The sequence below is a fragment of the Panthera pardus genome, unplaced genomic scaffold, assembly GCF_024362965.1.
Source record: "Panthera pardus isolate Hobbes unplaced genomic scaffold, ASM2436296v1 HiC_scaffold_20, whole genome shotgun sequence".
Classification (NCBI taxonomy): Eukaryota; Metazoa; Chordata; class Mammalia; order Carnivora; family Felidae; genus Panthera; species Panthera pardus.
In genome coordinates, this window is record NW_026526766.1 from 8,783,126 (window position 1) to 8,804,698 (window position 21,573).

Here is a 21,573-nt window from a genome sequence, read left to right on the forward strand (position 1 = left end):
TGGTCGTGATCCCAGGGTCATGAGATTGAGTTCCACATGGACCTTCGTGCTGGGCATGGAGCCTGCTTGGGATTCTCTCTCCCTCTCTCTGCCCCTCCCCCGTGCGCACACTCTCTCTGTCTCTCTCTCTCAAAATAAATAAATAAACTTAAAATACGTGCTCATACAAATGAGTGGGGATTTAGTAAAATCTGCAAATGCAAAAATAAGATCTGCTAGAGGACAAATATAGAAGACACACTGAAGAGATGAAAACTTTCTAGAGAGGCTGCTAATCTGAATCTAAGCTTACCGTGAAAAGGAAACATAAAACGGGGGATTGAGAGGCATAGAATGGAGGGGAAACTGCTGGATAAGGAAGCTGAAGGGAGTCATGTTCTCTTTTCTTTGTTTGTAGGTGACAGGTACTATAATAACTAGGTAGCTTTTTTTTCTGATGTGTACGAAAAGGCAGGATTCTGTACCACTATGTCTGCAAGGCGAGGGGCACGTCTCGTGTCAGGGAACACTGGGGCTTAAGCTGTACGTTAGCTGTCTGGTCATCCCGCGCAGGTCTGGAAGGAATCTTCATGCTGCCTGGCCCGTGTCCATCTACTCCTGCTCTTCCTTACTTCCCCGCCTCCCGTTTGCAAATCCTCTCTTTCAGTCCCATCTCCCAGCCTCCCTGCAATCCTTGTGGGTTCCTACTTCCACACTCTTGCTTGTAACCCCTATTCCATCCGGACTGCCTTCTCAGTGCATCATTTTCTCCCTTCAGACTCTTCCTTTTCATTCCCACTATCCGACGCTGACCCTGAGAGGTAGGTGTGAGCCTCACTTTACAAGTGCACAACCCACCTTTGGTCCCACAGCTGGTGTGTCCAGGCTCCAGGTCTTTGGCCTCGGGGTTGGATGTGCTGTCTGCTCTGGCTGCATGGGCCTCTCTGGAAACTTGTCTGAAGTGTTGTAGATGTTCGGTGAACATTTTTTTCTCCCGGTGAGTGTACAGGTAGATACGTTTTACCTTGAAGACGGACGAATGATGGTAGATAGAACGGCCACCGTTATCTGCATTATAGGTTTTGCATTTTATTTCCTGCCCACTTGCTGGCATCTGTCAGCAACTGGAAATAAAATTTTGAAGCTTCGCCCCGCTGTCTGCAAAAGTTTTTGCGTGGGGCAAGAGGAGAGCTAAGTGTTGGTTGCACAGTATGAATGCCATACGTGTTGGTTCTCTGTAGTACGCTGTGGGTTTTTAGGCATGTGCTGTAGGTAAGTGACCACATATAAGTAGAGGCCAAGGTGTCACAGGCAGTGCTGGGTGTTATGCTGCTTAAAGAAGGAACTTGCTGCACTTATTTTTGTATCCACAGGCCTGGACTGATCATGGAACATGGTTGGCGCTCAATACATGTTTATTGAAGTAAAGGAGCTATTGTTTCTCTCCTCCTCTATATGGGGTGTCTGCCAAGTCTGTAACAATTCTCCCTTCTCTGTGAACTCAGAATTGGCATTGGCTGTTTCTTCTCCGAATTCCTGCACCCACCCACCCCCAGCCATAGTTCATTGGCCAGGGTCAAACACCTGACCATCGCTGGCTCCATTCCCATCCTGGATTTTTGGAATTGAGACAGTGAGGGACTGAGGGTCAGTCTCTGTGGCAAAACCCAGGGCATGTAAATATGGGGACTGGTGCAGAACGGTCGTACGGATTGAAGGTTGGAGAAAGCTCAAGTTACATGCTCAAAGTCTGAAACCACTGTGTTGAGAAGAGCAGACAATATGGAGAGAAATTCTGGACAGGTTCAGTTTGCCTCTGAGTCTTGGTTGCAGTTCCCATTTGATGCCTTGAGATGCAATTGTGTTCTTCTTAGCAAATTTATTTTTGTGTTAAAGTTGGTCCGAGTTGGATTAAATTATTTGTGACTAAAGATCCTCCACCACTATATCAAGATTTCAGATTTCCCATTTCAGTGAAGGAAACCGCACCACGTAGAGAAACCAGATAAAGGGGAGAGACCAAATTTAGTTTAAAAACTATTAACAGAGGGGCGCCTGGGTGGCTCAGTCAGTTAGGTGTCTGACTTCGGCTCGTGTCATGATCTCACGGTCCATGAGTTTGAGCCTCGCGTCGGGCTCTGTGCTGATGGCTTGGAGCCTGGAACCTGCTTCAGATGCTGTGTCTTCCTGTCTCTCTGTCCCTCCCCCACTCACACTCTGTGTGTGTGTGTGTCTCTCTGTCTCAAAAATAAACATGGAAAAAAATTAAAAACTATAAACAAATCATTTGGGAATTGTCTATATTAAAAACAGATTTGAGGGGATCGGTAGGATAATGCTGAGGGGCTTCTGTGCGTTGTTAGTTTTGAAGTAGCAGGAAATTTTTCCTTCAAGGTGAAAAACATGAGGTGAGAAAAACAGAAAGTGCCTAAAATCATAGACAGTAGTCAATGATACAGCCAAAGCCCAAATTGACACACAAGAAACCCAAGAGTCATTCCTCTGTGCTTCCCAAACTTCAGCCCTCCTATCAAACCCACTGCCAAATCCTGTCTCTTTTCCCACTTAGTGGTCTCTTGGTCTGTCTCTGTCCACTCTGAGCAGCCATTATTTCTCAAAAGGAATCATGCCATGACCTTCTGTAAGTGGACTGCCAGAAGCCAGTCTTGGCACCATTGTTTCTCCACATTGTGACTAGAGTAGCCTGCTAAACATGCCCAATTGATGTGTCACCTCCTCGAGGTAAGACTTGGAGAGGCTTTCTTTTGCTCTGCCCCACAAAGCCCTGTAAGGGACCCTGGCTGTCCAGCTACCAGCCTCATATGGCCCCCACTCCCCTCCCTGTCTGTGTTCTTCATGGGCTTCCATTCATTTCCTGGCCCCACCAGTCTTCTTTGGCTATGGGGACTTTGTACACATTGTCCTCTCTACTGGAATCTTCCTTTCTGCCTTCCTTGGCTTCTCTGACTAGACCTGTTACTCCTAGCAGAGCACTGTGTGCCCATCCTTTCTACCACATGCCCTAGATACGGTTTCCCTTTTCCTTTTTTCTCCTTGTTTTGTTGTGTCTCTGTTGTAGGCTGTAAGCCCCACAAGGGCAGGGAGTCTCTGCTTTGATCCTGGCCCCTGAGAGGGTGATCGATGAATATTTAATGAATGAATACATATGTGAAAGAGGAAAAGAAAGAAAAAGCAAGCAAACCCCAAAAAAGCATGTCCAATTTTCTCATTTTTTTTTCAAAGACTTGTTTTCCGTAATTCAGTTGTTTGTAACTCAGTTTCTCTTAGATACTGGGCTAGTGATGAACAATATTATTAACTCTAAGCTCCCTTTACAAGTAGGAGTATAAGGTTATCAGTACCTAAAATATAATTCATGTTAGTAGGACTCCTAGGCTAGCCCATAAAGGCCTGGTTAACCCATAGTGTCTCTAAAACAGTAGTTTTAGGTCCTGAAACCTAAGCTTCTGTGTGTCTTGAGAGGGACACAGGCAATATGAAGGAAAGAGGACTCCAGTTACTAGTGGAGGCAAGATGTTCTGAGAGACATGTTCTAAGGTCGGCCATTTTCGTGATAAGTGTGGGATAGGCAGATGGGAATGGAGGGCAGGTCTGGGGACCATCCACGGGATTAAGTTGCTCATAACCGGTTGGAAGGACTGGCAAGATAGGTCCCCTTTCCTCTTGTGTATGTCCCCTTTGAAAGTGTGTCCTCTTAAGCAGAAGACCCTGCTTGACAAAGACCTTTTTTTGCTCTTGACCACAGAAGTAGTTGTACTTTGGGCTCGAGTTTCCACATGAGCATTTTATCCTAAGAGGAAGAAAAGGGAAGGCATTTCCCAAGGTGCAGGGATTGGCCCAGAAGCCCTCAGAGAGCAGGAGAGTGAAGTCAGTTTGTGGAAGTGATACTAGATATTGTTGGCTGAAGAGGAAGGTGCATGGTGCTTGGGGAATGTCAAGGCAGGAAGGGAGAAAAGAGAAAACACAGACTTCTTGCCTGAGAGTAAGGGACACAGATATTCTCTTAATTCAAGAACCAGGTTTTCTGACAAATATTCCCAGAGCGCATGGCTCAGGAGAAGGGCCAGTTACTTCAGATACACCTTTCTAGAGACTATCACTTTTATTTTTGAAAGAATAATCTGGCTGCAACGTTAAGAAAAATCTAAAATCCAGAAAATACCACATTATAGAAAGAGCTCCACAGCACGAGTTGTTTTCCTGAAATGAGATCATAGAACACTCCGCAAAAGCTTTTTGTGAAAATTCCAGCAAAGAGGATTGCCTGAAATTAAACCCAGTGTTCTTTCCAAAGAGTTTTGCAAATACCATCCGTGCAGTAAAAAGCATAGGAATTCTGATGAGAACACATTTTGCCAGGATTCATCACCCCCTTCTCTTTCACTCCGGAGGTGGCCTCTTTTCCGTGGTTGTTGGATGGAACCAGTGAACCAAATACTTGAAACCAATTTGCTGGTTTGAGAAGAAGTTACTGATTCTCACAGCAGGTGTATACTTGGAAAATTGCGTTGTTTAACTCTGCATGTGGATGATTCTTGCCTCGTACTCCTTTAAGTCAGGCTGATGGAGTGAGGCATATGGATTCTTCTTGCTTTATTGAAGTCTTCAGAGGAGTTGAAAAATACTTAACAGGTCTGAATGTTGCCTGAGTTTAAAATACTTCATGTGCTTCCCAAAATGTCTTTTTAGGTGAGGGATACTTTTTGCAAGTATCTGCATTATTCATGGAGGAGGATGTTGCAAGGGAAATTTCTTGGGCATTTTGTCCAGTACCAAGAAGGCAGTGGAGAAGACTACCAAGTTAAATAGATAGATTTCTGGATCTAATTCAAAATGATCACTGCTTGAGCTCTTGGTGATTTATTGTTGTCAGAACTACAAAGCCCAATCAATGTATTATTTACATCAAGTTAGAATTTATTGGTCATATGATCTAAATTTGTATTCTTGAAATAAAAGGAAGCTTCCTCTATCACTGAGGGAAAGGAAGAATAGAGAGGGTATGGTGTTGAGCACACGTATACTCTGTGTATTTGTATTATTTTCATTGAATAATAAAAGCTCAAAGGAATAATCAGTATTCAACTCTTGGGGTGAAAATAAACAAGAATTCAATACATTTTGGGTCAATATTTCTTCTGGATACTGTTTAGGAACATAGGGGTGCCTGTGTGGTTCAGTTGGTTAAGCATCCAACTATTAATTTCAACTCGGGTCATTATCTCACGGTTTGTGAGTTCAAGCCCCACATCAGGCTCTGTGCTGACCATATGGAGCCTGCTTTGGATTCTCTCTCTCCCTCTCTCTACCCCTCCCCCACTTGCTCTGTCTCAAACATAAATGAACATTTAAAATTGAAATTTTTAAAATTAAAAAAAATTTTTTTTAAAAAGAACATATGTAGGGGTGCCTGGGTGGCTCAGTTTGTTCAGCGTCTGACTTTGGCTCAGGTCATGATCTTGCAGTTTGAGAGTTCGAGTCCCGCATTGGGCTCTGTGCTGGCAGCTCAGAGCCTGGAGCCTGCTTCGGATTCTGTGTCTCCCTCTCTCTCTGCCTCTCCCTGACTCATGCTCTGTCTCTGTCTCTCAAAAATAAATAAACATTAAAAAAATATGTAAGGCGATGAAGCCACATGCTGCTAAATATTCCCCTTTAAATCCTAGAAATGTGGGTCCCACCCCACTGAAAACCTTCCTCTTATACCTTTTTCCAAGAAACATCATTGACTCAGGGAAGGTTCATTTCAACAGGAGGTCTGCCATTTTGAACTAATTTGAGCAGCCTTTGTAGTAGGAGGAAATGATTTATTGTTCCCAGTCATCATTAATAAGACCATTGTGAGCAAGTCTGCTGATAAATGTACAGCCAAAAGGGAGAGTTGTTTTTTTTTTTAATTTTTTTTTTCAACGTTTTTTATTTTATTTTTGGGACAGAGAGAGACAGAGCATGAACGGGGGAGGGGCAGAGAGAGAGGGAGGCACAGAATCGGAAACAGGCTCCAGGCTCCGAGCCATCAGCCCAGAGCCTGACGCGGGGCTCAAACTCATGGACCGCGAGATCGTGACCTGGCTGAAGTTGGACGCTTAACCGACTGCGCCACCCAGGCGCCCCAAAAGGGAGAGTTTTAATTTGTGATCAGGAAAGTTTCTTTCTGCTAAACGGGGAGAGACATCTCTGGCTCCTACCTATATGGGTGTATAGTAGGAGATAGGCCTTATGGGTATTTATCGACTTCAAACCAGGAGGCTTTTAATTTTTTTATTATTATATGTTAATGTTTTTATTTTTATTTTTGAGACAGAGCATAAGCAGTGGAGGGGCAGAGAGAGAGAGAGGGAGACAGAGAATCCGAAGCAGACTCCAGGCTCTGAGCTGTCAGCACAGAGCCCAACGCGGGGCTCCAACCCACAAACAGTGAGATCATGACCTGAGCCGAAGTTGGACGTTCAATCGACTGAGCCACCCAGGCGCCCCTAAACCAGGAGCCTTTTTAATATAGAGTCCTCATTTGGGGTGAGTAGTTGTTGGAGAAAAGAATCCAGTTAATATTTTCTTCAAACATCTGCATTTTTGGCTTTTTTTTTTTTTAACTGACAAGTTATTTCTCCTTTGGACCTCATGGTTGACACACAAGACTGTCACATGAACCAGAGAGAGAACTAAAACCAAAGAAAGGATCTAGTCAAAGGCATGCCACAGGCAAGAGACAAGCCACACGTGGACAGGTAGCAGTATGGGAAATAGTGAATCCCCTTGGTGATTGCTGGTACAGGAAACTCGGGAAGTACATGGCCCCACATTAAGGATCTTGTGTTATAATTGTCTAAAGAACACACGGGCACACCAGCCATACACTGAACATAAATAAATAATTATATTTCTAAACTGTTTTATGCTTCGGTGATTAGCAGCTTTGGGCTTCTTCTGCATTTTTTGAGAAAACCTCTGGAGAGTCAGCAGTAACTAAGACCGAGGCAGCTCTCAAGGTGTGAGGCTCAGCTTCTTTAGGAATTCAAGTCACCTTGGGATTCAACCTCTAGTCTAGAGCAGGTCACGTGGCAGTGAAATTCTCCTGAGACTCAAGAGCAGGAAGGAGGGTGTGGAGTGAGCCTTTCCTTCTTTGCTCAAGGGATGAGCCAAATTTAAAGGTGGCGGTAAGAACACTGATGGAATGACATTTTTAAGATCTTCACTGATGCTCCCTCTCTGGCTGTTGCTTCTGCCTCCCCCCCCCCCCCCCCCCCACTGCACCCACAGGTCCTATATAGGCATCATTTACTGTATGGGGAAAAACGGAGTTTTACCAAAGAATGGGGGGGAGGGAAGTCTTATGATTTTCCAAAGCTAAGACCCTAAGGGCACTTAGTAGTTGAGATGAGTTGGAGCAAAGCTGGCCTCTGGTAGAACGTGAAGGTTTGCAGGTGTGCAGGCAGGGAGGTGGGGAGACATCTCGATGCAGGTGAGGCGGGAGCTCCTAGTTGTTGGTAGGGAGGTGAGGGGGAAGGAAAGAAAGTGGTGGGGAAGAGGAGCGACAGAGAAAGCTCCTGGAAGTTGGGAGCCCCTCCTTCCTCTGGAAAGAGGCTTTGTGCGGGGAGGAAAGCAGTAGGTACAGAAACCCCAGAGGCCTTGGGTCACCTTCCCTTTCCTGTAGGGCTCAAGGAGACTGCCAACTCCCAGAACAGAAATGGCAAAGTGGCATCCAAGGTACAGGTGTCCAAGGAACCTGTGGGAATCGAATGCGCCAGCCCAGCGTGCAGGCGTTAGAAAGAATCCCCAGTGCTCACAAGTGCCACTGGCATGGTAACAAAGACCCCACAACCTTCCATCGGCCTCTGAAGTGAGGACCGTCTTGTGAGATTGAGCCCTTAACCTGTGGGCTCTGGATAAGTCCACACAGTGTCAGAAGTGAATTCGGGGGCGCCTGGGTGACTCAGTCGGTTAAGTGTTGACTCTTGATTTTAAGGTCATGACCTCACGGTTCGTGGGATGGAGTCCTGTGTCATGCTCTATGCTAACAGCATGGAGCCTGCTTGGGATTCTCTGCACCCCCCCCTCAAAATAAGTAAGTGAACTTTAAAAAAAAAGAAGTGAATTGTATTGTGGGACATCCAGGTGGTATCAGAGAATTGGTTGGTGTGGAGGGAAAAAAAAAACCCATGTTTGGGGACAGAACTGTTTTGAGTAAACACTGTTCAGATCTTTTGACTTCCGTGTTCTCCCAAGGTACAATTCAGATGTCATTTGTTCCCAGCCACCTTTCCATCCTTGTGTTCCTTTGACACTTTACACATTGATTATGGCCCTTTATCGAAGTTGGCCTCGGGTGGCAGACTGGGTCAGTGTCAGCTGCTGAGTGTGAACCCAGGAGGGTTCTGTCTTGTGTCCTCACGGCACCTGCCGTTCGTGTAGCATTTTAAGCTGCCAGGTATTTTGGGGCCTGGTACATAATAGAGCTTCAATACATGTTTGTCAAACTAAATTTAAAATTCCAAAACACATAATTAGAGAAGCATGAGACACATCCTTGAAAGAATGTTTAATTGGCATGGCTTTGATTCCCTCACTGCTTTTCTTTCTCCAAAGCTTTATTTCAAACTTTTTCAGACATACAAAACAGCAAGAATCACTCACTGAATACCCATATAACAACCACCTAGCTTGTATAATAGACTCTATTATTAAATGTGTCTTTATGTATTTACAATATATTTATCCATCTACCCATCCATCAGTCCATATTATTTCTCCCTCACTGCCTTTCCAACACAACCAGTGTTTGAGAGACCTTCAACTTGGGGATCAGATCTGGGATTAATTCCTAAATTCAGCCCTTGTTTGTTGCATGACCCTGGGGGTGTGGCTTCAGTTGGGTCTGTTTCTGTCACTGGGGTGGACCATGCAGCCTACTTCATGGGTTATGATGAGGATGAAATGAGATAATGTGGATAAAGGGCCTGCCACACAATGCGTGTTTCATGTAGTAGCAAGAGAGTAAGTACAGTGTAAATATTTATGTCAACCATTAGCACTGATTTGCAATGATGTGTGCCTCTTGTGTTCTTGCTTTCAGCTCCTGCTTTGGGCTGAAATTCACAGGAACAGAGTCTCAGACTCTTTCTTGGTTATAAGCAAGAGGTCCCCAGATCTAAGAGGTCAAGGGTGGTCTGGGCTTTGGTGTGGAAACTGCATTGTGCATTCCCTGGCACAGTGTAGAAACCATAGATCTAAGAGTGGAATCACTGGGTATTTACTTACGCCAGACAAGAAGGGGTAATACCTTACCTAGAATTCAGAAGAACATTTGCTAAAAATGGAGGTAAGGGGAGAGTGTCCCTCCCATAGCCATAAACACCTCTTCCTGAGTCCTTTAGTGCAGAGATTTGCATATTTTCTGGGGGAGAGGCCCTCATCAGTACAACCTTCCACTCTAAGGCTACAGACTGTCTCCCCATCAGAGAACCAGAATTATGCTCAGGTTGTTTTTTCCTAAAATGGGCCTATAAAGTTGTGGCCTGAGAACGAAGGATGAGGTCACCTTCCTTATGGCCTCAGACCAGGCAGCATTTGGGGTTGTTGGAAGGTTGGAAAAAGAAAATCTCACCCTTTATTTCCTGCCTTTACTGTGATGTGTCCATCCCATGCCGAGTCATTTGCAATATCCTTCCTATCCTTTGGTTTAATCATGTTGAGTACAGGATGCTGTGAATATTATGCTTTGAATAGAATCGGGGTCCATCCATAGAAATTGTTTTCTCCTGCACACTTAGAGTTGGGTCTTCTTGACTGCACATTTGTGTTGGTGGATGTCAGTAGACTTGTCCCTGCATAAACTGAAAAGTGCCTAATGTTCTCCTCCTCATAATGGTTCACAACCTACATGACATATCTCATCAATCTGTGGAACTCTTTTTAAATACAGTTCTGCTCCCAACCCTTCGAGTCTGAGTCAGTGGGTCTTGGGATAGCCCACTGGAATCTACTCTTAAAACATTGTTACAAGTTATTTTACTTCACAGCCAGAACTAAGAACTACCTCTCTACTCTCAAGCTGTGGCTTTTCTTCGTAAAAACAGAGATGAAGCAGGGGTGCCTGGGGGGCTCAGTCCGTTGAGCATCCGACTTTGGCTCAGGTCCTGATCTCGTTGTTTGTGGGTTCGAGCCCCATGTTGGTCTCTGTGCTGACAGCTCAGAGCCTGGAGCTGTTTCGAATTTTGCATCTCCCTTTCTCTCTTCCCCTCCCTGACTCAAGTTCTGCCTCTCTCTCTCTATCAAATATAAATAAGCATTAAAAAAAAAGATGAAGCAGGTCTTTTTTTGAGATGGAAAATCTTGGTTGACCTTTCCATTTTTGCTTTGTCTTGCATCAGTTGATGGGCATAAAACAGAAAGCTAGCTGAAATGAAAAGATTAGGAAGAGTTCCAGAGTAAAAAGTTTGGGTGTAAAGGTTGGGCATAAACTCAGGAGAAGTCTTGAGGAGAATCTTACCATAAAGAAGAAGAGAGGTTATCACAGCCAGATGGGAAAGCAGACTGGGGATGATCAGGGAAAGGGTAGAACCCGGGACAGAAGGGCACAGGCAGACTGAGTTACTGTATTTTATTCCATAACATCCAGACTTCACATTGTAAAATCCCAGGCATCTGTTGGCCCAGTGCCATTTGGGATATAGTTGTCATTGTCCATGCAGAACAGATTTGGTTGTTCTCCATGGTGGCAGAATGGGACAGTGTCCCTCAGAATTTCAGTCAGCAAACAAGTACTATCTGAAGAAAGAATAAAATCCTGGTTGTTGTCTGAAAACCTACTGTTGTCATTTGCTGGTTAGATAAAAAAAGTAACAACATCAAACCTTCAGATCAAGTGTTACTTGTTTGGAAGAAAATTCTGGAGAAAATAGTGGAAAGTTTTTTTATAGAAATGCTTCATTCATGATGCTCTTGATGACACAGATATAAATATCATATGGAAAATGGGAGCTACATGCCAATTGTGAGTTGAAAGGTGATCCAGGAGAGCTGGATGTGAAGGAGTTTGGAGTATAATTGAATTGGAGGAGTTTTTTTTCTTTTCCTTAATGGAAGATAATAGTGATACATCTTATAACCATTGGTGTCTTACATTCAGTGTAATAGGGTGTTTGTGTTGGTTTGTACGAAGGAGAATACTGGATAGAATTCTCCTCTTAATAGTCCCCTGAAAAAGCATATATAAAACATATAACTACAGAGGGGGCCGAGGGAAACACAGATCCTTGTGTAGCAAACTTGAAAAAAATAAGTTCTCTCTCAAAAGAGAGCTGCCACCATATATTTACACAATAATAACACTTTCAAAGAAAAGAAGCTGGGTTTCACTGGAAGTATTGCTATCTTCGTGGAATTTTTCAAAAAATAAGTAGGCATGTGAACCAGAAACTGATGGGTACAGCCAGATAGGCTCTCAGAAAGTCTCTTCTGTTGGAAGTCAGTTAGCTACCACTAGGTAACATGGACCCCAGTTTGTCCAGGATTCTTCACTGATGCCTATTTTCCAGGCTTAATTTACACCTGCAATCCCTTTCATTCTAAATCAGTGTCCTGATTAGAACAATATGATGTATGGTCAACCTCCTTAGGTTGAATACACTGCATAATTGTGGGAGGGCCAGGGAAAATTAGAGCAGGGCTCACCCAATCCTAAGTGTAGATACTTCATAAAATGCAGTCAGATGGACGTATTAGTGATTCGGGGCACACATCACGCCCTTGCCTTTGTTGAGCTTGTAGCTGATTGCAGTCAAGCCTCTTCCATGAAGCCACATCTTCCCTGGGTGGTACTGCTTTTGGTGGTTCTGGGGCATCTGTTCCTACTCGCTTTCATGATGTTAGAATTCGACCCCTTGTCAAGAACTTTGTCGTCCGAAATGCTGCCTTAGCCCTTCTAATCTCCTGCTGTCTGAAGATAGAATCTTGCTTTTCTGCGTCATTTCCATGTTCTGATTAAAGATACTGCATAGGATAGCCTGGTGACGCATCATTTCTTTTCAGTTTGATCCCCATTCACATCCTGGGAGTCATTTCACATCTCAAACTCCCCTGCTTCTTGCCTGATAAGATCTCAGGAGAGGCCAGCAAACGCCTGTTGAAGCTTCAGATGTCTGATGCAGTGTGGCTTTCCCTAATTTATGCATCTAGAACTTGGAACAAAAAGAAAGAAAACACAGTTAAGTGTAATGTGACTTCTTAGTGAGTGTGCTTCTTTTTGGCCCCTGCGGGGCCTTGGAAATGGGATGACTGACACAGAATAGGTCACTGCTCAATGAATATTTGTTGATCCGAGCATGATTTTTTATTTAAAAACAAGCAGAAGAGCTTGCTTGTGGCTCTTGCTGTGAATAAAAAGCCTATTTCTTTACACCTGTCAAGGTGTACATCTGCTTAGGGAAGCCCCACACACAGCTTAGGTCCACACTGGAGTATGAATCGACTATTTGCTAATCATGTAAATATTATTGCTGAAACGAAAACATGATTGAAGCTGGAAGTGTGAACCGAATGCAGGAAATGCCAGCTCTTTAATGTAAGCAATTAATTAGACATCATCTTTATGTCTGGTGATGGGTCCCCGGGTGTTAATCAAATCAAGTATCACCAGCTGCCGAGAGAAGAGGCTCATCCAGGAAGCATTCTTTGCACCGAAGGGGAGAGGGAGGTGGCCCTGAGATGGATTTCCTGAGACCCCAATAGCTGAAGACCCCTCTAGAGGAATTCTGGGAAACTGCTTTGTAGGCATATGTGTAAGAGATCACACACAAACACTGTTTTGAGTCAGCTGAAGTGGTAGAAAGGGCTAGAAAGAACTGGGTTCCACTCCTGGTTCTGCTTTGTTTTAGCCTTGGAAATCCACATGATCTGTCTGAGCCTTAGTTTCTTAAACTGTAAAACAGAGAAGACAACATCAACCTTGTAGGGCTTTTAGAAGGTTAAGAGATGATGTAGATGGCACCCAGGGCAATGCCCAGCCTGTAAGAAGGATTCCCCAAGGCAGTCAGGGTGGTAGTGATGGTGCTGGTTAGCCACCAACTGGGTTCTGATCCCCACTCTGCTGCCAATGTGACTTCTTGGACCTTGGACATACCCTTAACTTTCAGCACTTGCTCTTTAAGTCTCTGGAAAGGCAGGAGCAGACTAGATGGTGCTCCAGGGCTAAGTGCCCATCATCCTGTGACAGACTAGGAATTGGGACAAGTCTGTGATAAGTAGAATGAAATGTGGGGAAAACCCCACTGATACAGGGCAAGGTGGTCTCGTCAGCAAGGGTGATGCTCCGCTGGGTGTTCCTTTTTTTCATTCCACCCCCTGCCCCCCAGAGCAGGCTGGAGGCCACCTGCAGTGACCCCTCCTCTCTAGTCCTCCCCACCACACCTGCCTGGCTGTCCTTACCAGCAAGGGGTGGCCCTGGAGAATATCTCGGCAGGATTGGTAGACACTCCACACCATGACAGGGCCACCTGGAAGGAAAAAGGAAATTTTGGGAGGGAGGGACCTGTATTGAACCATTGGGATATTTATTTATTTATTTATTTTAAAAGTTTGTTTATTTTGAGAGAGAGAGAAAGAGCACACCAAGCAGGGGAGGGGGAAGACGGGGGAGGGAAAGAGAGAATCCCCAGCAGGCTCCACACTGTCAGTACAGAGCCTGATGTGTCGCTCCATCTCACAAACCGTGAGATCATAACCAGAACCAAAACCAAGAGTCGGTCGCTCAACCGACTGAGCCACCCAGGCGCCCTGAACTACTGGGATATTTAAAATAACATTTCCTTTTCTTTGTTTTTCTTAATGCAAATTAATACATGGCTGATGTAGAGAGCTACAAACACAAAATAGTTTAAAGCTGTCACCATCAGCTACGTACATCCTTCCAGCCATTTACATATAAAACACAAATGACCTAGAACACTACCACCCTATCTTAGACTATACTCATTCAGGTGTCCCCCCCCCCCACCCACACTGCCCCCACTCCTACATCATTGCTGGTTTAACTTTTGCTGATCTCTGTTAATAGCAATGCCCTGGTTATTCAACAGAGGTCTTCAAAATAGGATGCTTGCCTCTAGGGCATCTACAAAGCAATCGATCTGGGAACAGGAAGAAGATTGTAGAATTTCTCTTGATATTTTTATGTCTTCTTTTTAAAATGGTGTGTGTGTGTATGTGTGTGTATGTATGTGTGTATTTCAAAACATGTAAGAATATGTCTGGAGGTGGACTGTCCAGAGCTGGGATGGTGGCTCAAGGTTACCATCAGAGACTTAAAGCTCTTTCCAACTTTCTGCTCTTGTGCCTCATGTACAGGCCTTCATTCTCAGGCTCACAGCCTCATGTTTGCCAGCTGGCTGCTTATGACCGTGCTTTACAATCTACATTCCAGGCAAGAATCACAGGAAAGAATGAAGAGCAAAGGGTGTTCGCCTAGTGAGTCTTTGCTTTTCATTCAACAAAGGGTATTTTCCTTCTCGTTGGGCAAACCAAGGAGAGGTAGCAAACTGAAAATTTTCAGCTTCTCGGCCTGTGTGGCACTGGAAGTCAAGGGCATAGGGAACTGGGAATTGTCGGGGGCGTAGATAATCCATAGGGTCTGCCACAGTCCTCGCTCCAGGAAAATGCGCGTACGTGTGCAGATGTGTGTGTGTGCACACAGCTTCTCCAGGCAATTTTAGGGACAGAAGGAGACATGCCCCATAGGGCCAAACTGAGAATGAATGGAAGCTCTGCTCAGCCAAAGCCAGGGAGCATGAAAGAAGCAATAGGAGAAGGAGATAGAAAAGAGAAGAGAAAGTAAAAGTATACAAATGAGAGTGGCAGACAGGGAAAGGAGAGTGGTTGTAAGCAGCAAATATTGTAATAACAGTAAAAAAGAAATACATTGGCAAAGAGAAATAAAAAGGAAAAAGCAATACTATGATGGGGAAAAGATAAACAGTCCTTGGGTATCTGAAGATACAGGGAGTGTACCCTCTCTGCCCCCACCAAAGGACCAGAAGTCAGCTCTCCAATGAAGAGTGGGAATGATGAAGGTGGTCATGAAGGAGGGGACCATTTAGTAAAAGTTGGGCCAAGTTCTGTTAACTTTTTTAAAATACATACATATATATATATATATATATATATGTATATATATATATGTATATTAAATACATATATGTATTTATATATATGTGTTACATATATATATGTATATGTGTATTATTAGAGACAGAGCACAAGTTGGGGAGGGGCAGAGACAGAGGGAGACGCAGAATCCAAAGCAGGCTCCAGGCTCTGAGCTGTCAGTACAGAGCCCAACGTGGGTCTCGATCTCATGAACCATGAGATCATGACCTGAGCTGAAGTTGGACGCTTAACCGACTGAGCCACCCAGGCGCCCATGTTCTCTTCACTTCTATGGAACACAGAACATGCATTAGGACTTCAAAGGAGTTCTGTAGAAGGTTTGGTACCTTGGAGAGGTGAAGTCTCATGGGGAATAGTCCAGCGGGATAAGCCCAGGTCTGTAGAATGCAGCCACATGGTGTTCCATCAGGTATTGTAAATAACTTCTAGTGGAGTTGATGGTGGCAGCTTGCAGCTAGTTGCCTGCACATTTGTGGGAACTGATCACAGTGTTCGGATTAGGTATGTTGCAGATAATGTACAATTAAGGAGTAGAATCATTAGCAGGGTCCCTGAAACCATTCCATAGGCCTAGGACAAATTCTTCCCATTTGGAAAAATCATAGACCCTCCAGTATCTTTAGACATTGTACATAGCAGAAGCAAAACATTTTTTTTTAACGTTTATTTATTTTTGAGACAGAGACAGAGCATGAATGGGGGAGGGGCAGAGAGAGAGGGAGACACAGAACCGAAGGCAGGCTCCAGGCTCTGAGCCATCAGCCCAGAGCCCAATGCGGGGCTCAAACTCAAACTCATGGTCCGCGAGATTGTGACCTGAGCTGAACGCTTAACCAACTGAGCCACCCAGGCGCCCCAGAAGCATAACATTTTTAAAAACAACACAGGTGTCTGAGCCGCATGTATTTTCCTCTAGGGAAGTTGGTGATATCAGAGGAGGACATCACTTTGGAAAATGAGGAAGGAAGGAAGGAAGGAAGGAAGGAAGGAAGGGGAATTCCTGATATTTTCAGAGGAAGAAATACCTGATTGCTGAAAACAGTCCATATCCTGAACAGTTTCCTAGAAATGCAACTGGTTTATTTTTATAAACCATTCCATGCATCAAACAACAAGTTCTGATGCTTCCGATTGACCAAAGAGGTAAGTGGTTTAAATGAGTTGAATAGTTTTCCCAGTATCTGACTTGGAAGTCCACCTAAAGTAAATTTTTCTATGTACATGCCACCTACTACCTGTCTCTTGTTACAAGGACACAAGCCTTGGTGAATTTGGGCCCACACTTAGGACCTCACTTAACATTAATTATCTTCTTAAAGGCCGCATTTCCCAGTACAGTCACCTCGGGGCTTAGGACTTCGATATATGAAATGTTGGGGGTGGGGCACCATTCAGTCCATTGCAATCTGTTGGTACCTATTTAACTCTGTTTCATAGTGTCTAATAACCCCAGCATTACATATGCTCAACATCACGTGACCCTGGTTCTGCAAGAAAGAATAATCATGCTGGTCATACAGTTTAAGAAGACAAAGAAATGTGTGCTCATTTTGGAAAACTTATCATCTTCTGCAAATCAGTAACCCCAATGGAAAAGGGGCCAAGATACAAATCAAAATTCACAGAAAGGAAAAAGTAGAAAAAGCTAACAAGAATATGAAGAGATGGTCAAACGCATTAGTTGCCAGAAAGATGTAAGTTGACAATGAGGTATCTGTTTACATGTGCCAGACTGGCAAAACCAGGATAAGGCCAGTGTTGGTGGGGATATGGGAGCATGGGGGCCCTCACGCACTGCTGATGGGAATGTAAACTGGTGTAGAAATCCTGCATGGGACTCTGGTGGTAAGAGCAGATGAGGTCTATGAGTACTTCCTGACCCAGCAAATCCACTGTTGGTACATATCAAAAAGGGATTCTCATGGAGTTCCTAAGGGTCCTGTCTGAATAAGGTGACGAGGCATTTCAGCTCCCCTGGGACGATCACAGGGCACACCTGCTGTCCTGGTGAAATTACTCATAGCACCCTTGTCACCCTAAAATGTGTTCACTCTGGGTATGAGGATTGCCCTCAAGGCATACTTTCGGTGTTGGGTGTTGGAGGCAACTTGGAGAGTGGATGGCAGAGTGTCCTGGGTTCATGCTCTTTAGAGAGAAGTACACACAAGATGTACTGAATGAAAAAGGAAACAGGTTTATAACAATAAAAGCAACAATGGTTGCATGCCATTAAGACTCATGCATGTAAAGCCATGTTTTATTTTTTTATTTTATTTTTATTTTTTATTTTTTTTAAACCATATGTTTTATAAGAACACAAAGTAACAAAAAGGGTTGCATTATTGAAATGGTTGCCCAGGGGCAGATGAAGAATGTCAGGGGAAGAAGAAGGAAGGAAGGAAGGAAGGAAGGAAGGAAGGAAGGAAGGAAGGAAGGAAGGAAATGAGAGGGTTCTTCTTAGATTAAAAAATGATAACGAACCATTGAGAAGTACGATAAACTCAGACCACAGTATCTGAAATCGAAAAGACTAGAGTTCTGTCAAGATAGATAAAATTGAATTCTTTTAAGTATTCAGAAAGGTTACAGCTTTCTTGAGTAACTGGCATTTGTTTGCTTATTTATTCTCTTAGGCTCTAAAAAGTATTTAAGTCTGCTTAATAAGTATCTTAAATAGGACAAAATAAACAAAAATAATTGAGTGAGGAAGGCAAAACAGAGAGTCTACAGAGCTAGGAAAGATAAAGCCAAGTTAAGTGTGAGGTTAATATCTAATATTCCTACCAAAAGGTCCTATAGAGTTTCTAGAGCTGAGTCTCTGCTTTGATGTTAAACTGCCCAAAAAAGAGATGGCCGTCACATACATGATCCATAATATCTGTAATAACAGCCACCACAAAGTCACTCCAAGTATTAAACAGCCCAGCTGTTTCCCATTCTGAGAGCAGAGAGAAATTTCTCCCTTGGGCTCTCATAAGGAGGGCATTGTGTAATGGAATAGCGACCTAGAAACTTCATCTCCACAGAAAGACGCATTTTGAAGCCGTGTTGAATATCTCAGTGCTAATTTACTCTAACAGAGTTCAGGCTCCTTGAATTTCTGCAAAAGAACTAGGTTTCATTTCCAGGATACTTCAGAAAATGTTCCTGTGAATGCAGTAAACCTGTGTGGCCCACAGATGTTTGGGCTCCCCCACTTGGATAATAACCACAGAGCCATAAATTTCTGGTTATTACAGCGATAGCTGACGGAAGAGAAAAGGGTTCTCTCTCCTCCCAAACTTTGCAAGTGCCCTTGCCTTTCTGCTCCTGAGTAGGGGGCAGGAGAGGAAGAGACAGTGTCTTCCTCTATCTCTTCCTGAAACAGCTTCAGCAGCAATTAAATTTTTATGAACTAAAAACCAGACATAGTAGTTACTGCAGAGGCTGCCAGACGTAAATCTACTACGTGGAAACAGATGCCACCATAAGAGTGAAACCGGCAAAAAGCAATGCATAATGGAAGGGTTTGGTGGCAGGCATCTGTAGAAAGAATGCACTGTGAGAGAACACCTACAAATGGACATTTAGGGTGTGTAGGAGGTGGTATGGGGTGGTGGGGGGTGGTGTGGGTAGGAGAGGGAAAGAGGCAATCTAGTGTTGGGTACCTTCTGGGTTTGGAACAAGTACAGTTCATCAGAGTGTGTGGAAGCCTAGTTGAAATAAGCCCTAAGTCGTATCCAATTATATTTGATTTTTTTTAATGCTTATTTTATTTTTTTGAGAGAGAGGGAGCATGAGCAAGCAGGGGAGGGGCAGTGAGAGGGGGACAGAGGATCTGATGTGGGCTCTGTGCTGACAGCAGAGAGCCCGATGGGGACTCGAACTCAAGAACCACAAGGTCATGACCTGAGCTGAAGTTGGGCGCTTAACCGACTGAGCCACCCAGGCACCCTTCAGTTTGTTTTCATCAAGTGACCTCTGCTTATGAATTCAATTTTTAAGAGCCCCAACAGAGGGAGGCATGAAAGATTAATGCCAAAATAGCTGTAATTATTGCTTGTATGTGACCCGGCAACTCAGCTTGTCAATAGGTAGAGACTTCTTAACCCCTCGAATATTGGCTGGCTTGTGACTTGATTTGGCTGATAGAATGTGGTGGAAGTCATGATGTGCCAGCTGTTTTTAAGTTTATTTATTTTGAGAAAAAGAGCGTGTGTGCTCATGTGAGTAGAGAGAGAGAACCCCAAGAAGACACCATGCTGTCAATACAGAGCCAGACCCAGGGAACCAAGAGCCCGACACAACTGGCTGAGCCAACCCGGTGCCCTGTGATGTGCCTCTTCTGAGCCTAGATTCTCAAGAGGCCTTAAGTACTTTATCCCTCTCTCTCTCTCTTAACATTTCACTGAATATTGCATTGCACAGCCACCATGGAAACACGGCCAGGCCAACTTGCTCAGTGATGAGAAACAAAACTCATTTACTCACACCGTCCTGGCCGATCGCCAGACTGTGCTAGACGTATGTTACATCAGCCAGCCTGTGGCCCAAGCACCAGGTGAGCATGAGACCCTGAGCGAGCCCAGGAGAGATCAGCTGAGCTGCCCTGCGACCCTAGATATGTGAGCAAAACCAAATTCTGATGGTTTTCAGCCTCTGAGTTTGGGCATCCTTCCTCCACAGCAACCGCTAACCGACACAGGACGGCTCCCTGATAATAGCCCAATAACTAACAGAAAAATGTGTCTATTATAAATGAAAGAATCCAAACAACAATATTAGAAATGAAAAACACCCAGCACACCTTGACATTCTGGTTTGTGTTTTGGGATCTTCTAAGCCAGGGAGCATGGCAGCCCCTGAGTCTCTGAATAAGTAGACAAAATGTAGTTTCTGGACTTGGAACGTGGAGGACCAGACCCCACACGAGTGATCTTTAGACACTCTGCTTGGGATTCCCCGCATGGCTGCAAGGCAACAGCCATATGTCTCCCTTACAAATAAAGTGTCTGAAACTGAAGTTACCATGTCCCCATCTCCTTCTAGTTTACATGACAGAAGGTTGTTTTCTCTTAGAATATCTTAATTACTCCTAAATTGCTGTGCACCTGCTACTGTGAATTCTAGAACAGTTCCTTTCTTGGGGCACTGTTTTCCACTCTGCTGGTTTATGTCTCATCACCCCAGGGAAAGGAAGGAGGGATGCAGGCAGGCAAAAACACCTGTCACAAGCAAAGCCGGAAAATACCAGCTTTTAATTGGGTTCTACGGTGGTTTCTGTGGCCACTTCTGACCCCTGACATTTTCTCTTTGAGTTTTGTCATCAGTTTTATTTGGTTCGGCTTAATGTTTGCAGCAGGAAGGAGAGTCACAGCCAGACATGGCCCCTCTTTCCTGTGAATCACCAGCATCTGCTACACGGTGGCAGAGTCTCATTAGTACTGCTTCTGGTGGGCTGGCAGGTGTTTTGAGAGGAGGTACCGGGGGCTCCGGGATTCTCTAATGACTCTTGGGGAGGTGCCAGAGGAGGGTTACTGTCTTGGGGAGGCCATTGTAAAAATGTGCCTGTCTGTGTCCTGCAAGAAATGAAAGAATCCTTTCGTTTGAGCCCAGTTACCAGACTTCTTAGGATAGCTATATTAGAAAATTAGTCCAAATTAGGATTCCGCTCATAAGATATCTAGTAATTTTGGGCATCTTTTTTGGAAGTTAAAAATGTTCTCACACTCTTTCTCCTTTTCAGAAATTAAAGAATTTGAGCATCATGGCATAATGGTTTTTGAGATGGGGCCAGAGTGCCTGGTTTTCAGGTATACTTGGATGGCTTCCTGGCTCTGACATGTGAACTGTGTGCTTTGTGGCACATTGAGTAGCTTTTCTAAGACGTCGATTCTTATCTATGCAGTGAGAATGGTATTAAATTTGCCACGAGGATTAATTTGTTTAAATGTGTATAATTCTTAGCATGCTTGGAGCATAGATGTAGATGGTAAATGAGTTCTTTTATGTTTCCTTCTTATCACCCTTCCTGACTTTTATTTTTTGCTTGTTTGCTTGATTTCTTGCTTACATACAGTATTTTTTACTCTGTAGAATAAAGGAAGAGTTTTTTGGAAAATAAGACGTTTATACGAATATCTGAAACTGTATTGTTTACCCAATAATCTCACTTAGGGGAATGTGTACTGTAACAATGGCCCCAATTATTAAAAGTACAAAGGTGTATAGTCATAAAGAGATCCCATTGTTGCTTCAAAATGTCCTTCCTGGCCATTTTCCTGTTTATTTTTCAAAAAGGGCACTTTCCTCACCCTCTCTCTCTTTTTAATCGTTTGTGCCATTTGCTACTTTTTCTCATTATTGTTTCCATGCAGGCAGTAAATTCCTATCCCTTCAACAAATCGTTAAAAAATAGACCAGTATTAATTCCCC

General features: G+C 44.0%; 2 long non-coding RNA genes across 19 annotated transcripts in view; both read left to right on the forward strand.

The window, feature by feature from the left end:
* Positions 1 to 6,208: 6,208 nt before the first annotated feature.
* Positions 6,209 to 16,119, forward strand: LOC128778549 (uncharacterized). The gene is made up of 2 exons (XR_008424130.1): positions 6,209 to 6,513; positions 16,076 to 16,119. It is a non-coding gene; the product is annotated as an uncharacterized LOC128778549 (long non-coding RNA).
* A 32-nt stretch (positions 16,120 to 16,151) lies between these two features.
* LOC109275463 (uncharacterized) overlaps positions 16,152 to 21,573 on the forward strand; it is a 76,843-nt gene continuing 71,421 nt past the window's right edge. For 17 of the 18 annotated variants that reach the window (XR_008424124.1, XR_008424120.1, XR_008424127.1 and 14 more), the window contains exons 1-3: positions 16,152 to 16,302; positions 16,597 to 16,853; positions 19,567 to 19,763. This is a non-coding gene — a long non-coding RNA (uncharacterized LOC109275463). The remainder of the gene's footprint in view (positions 16,303 to 16,596; positions 16,854 to 19,566; positions 19,764 to 21,573) is intronic. The other variant, XR_008424122.1, reaches the window with a different exon arrangement.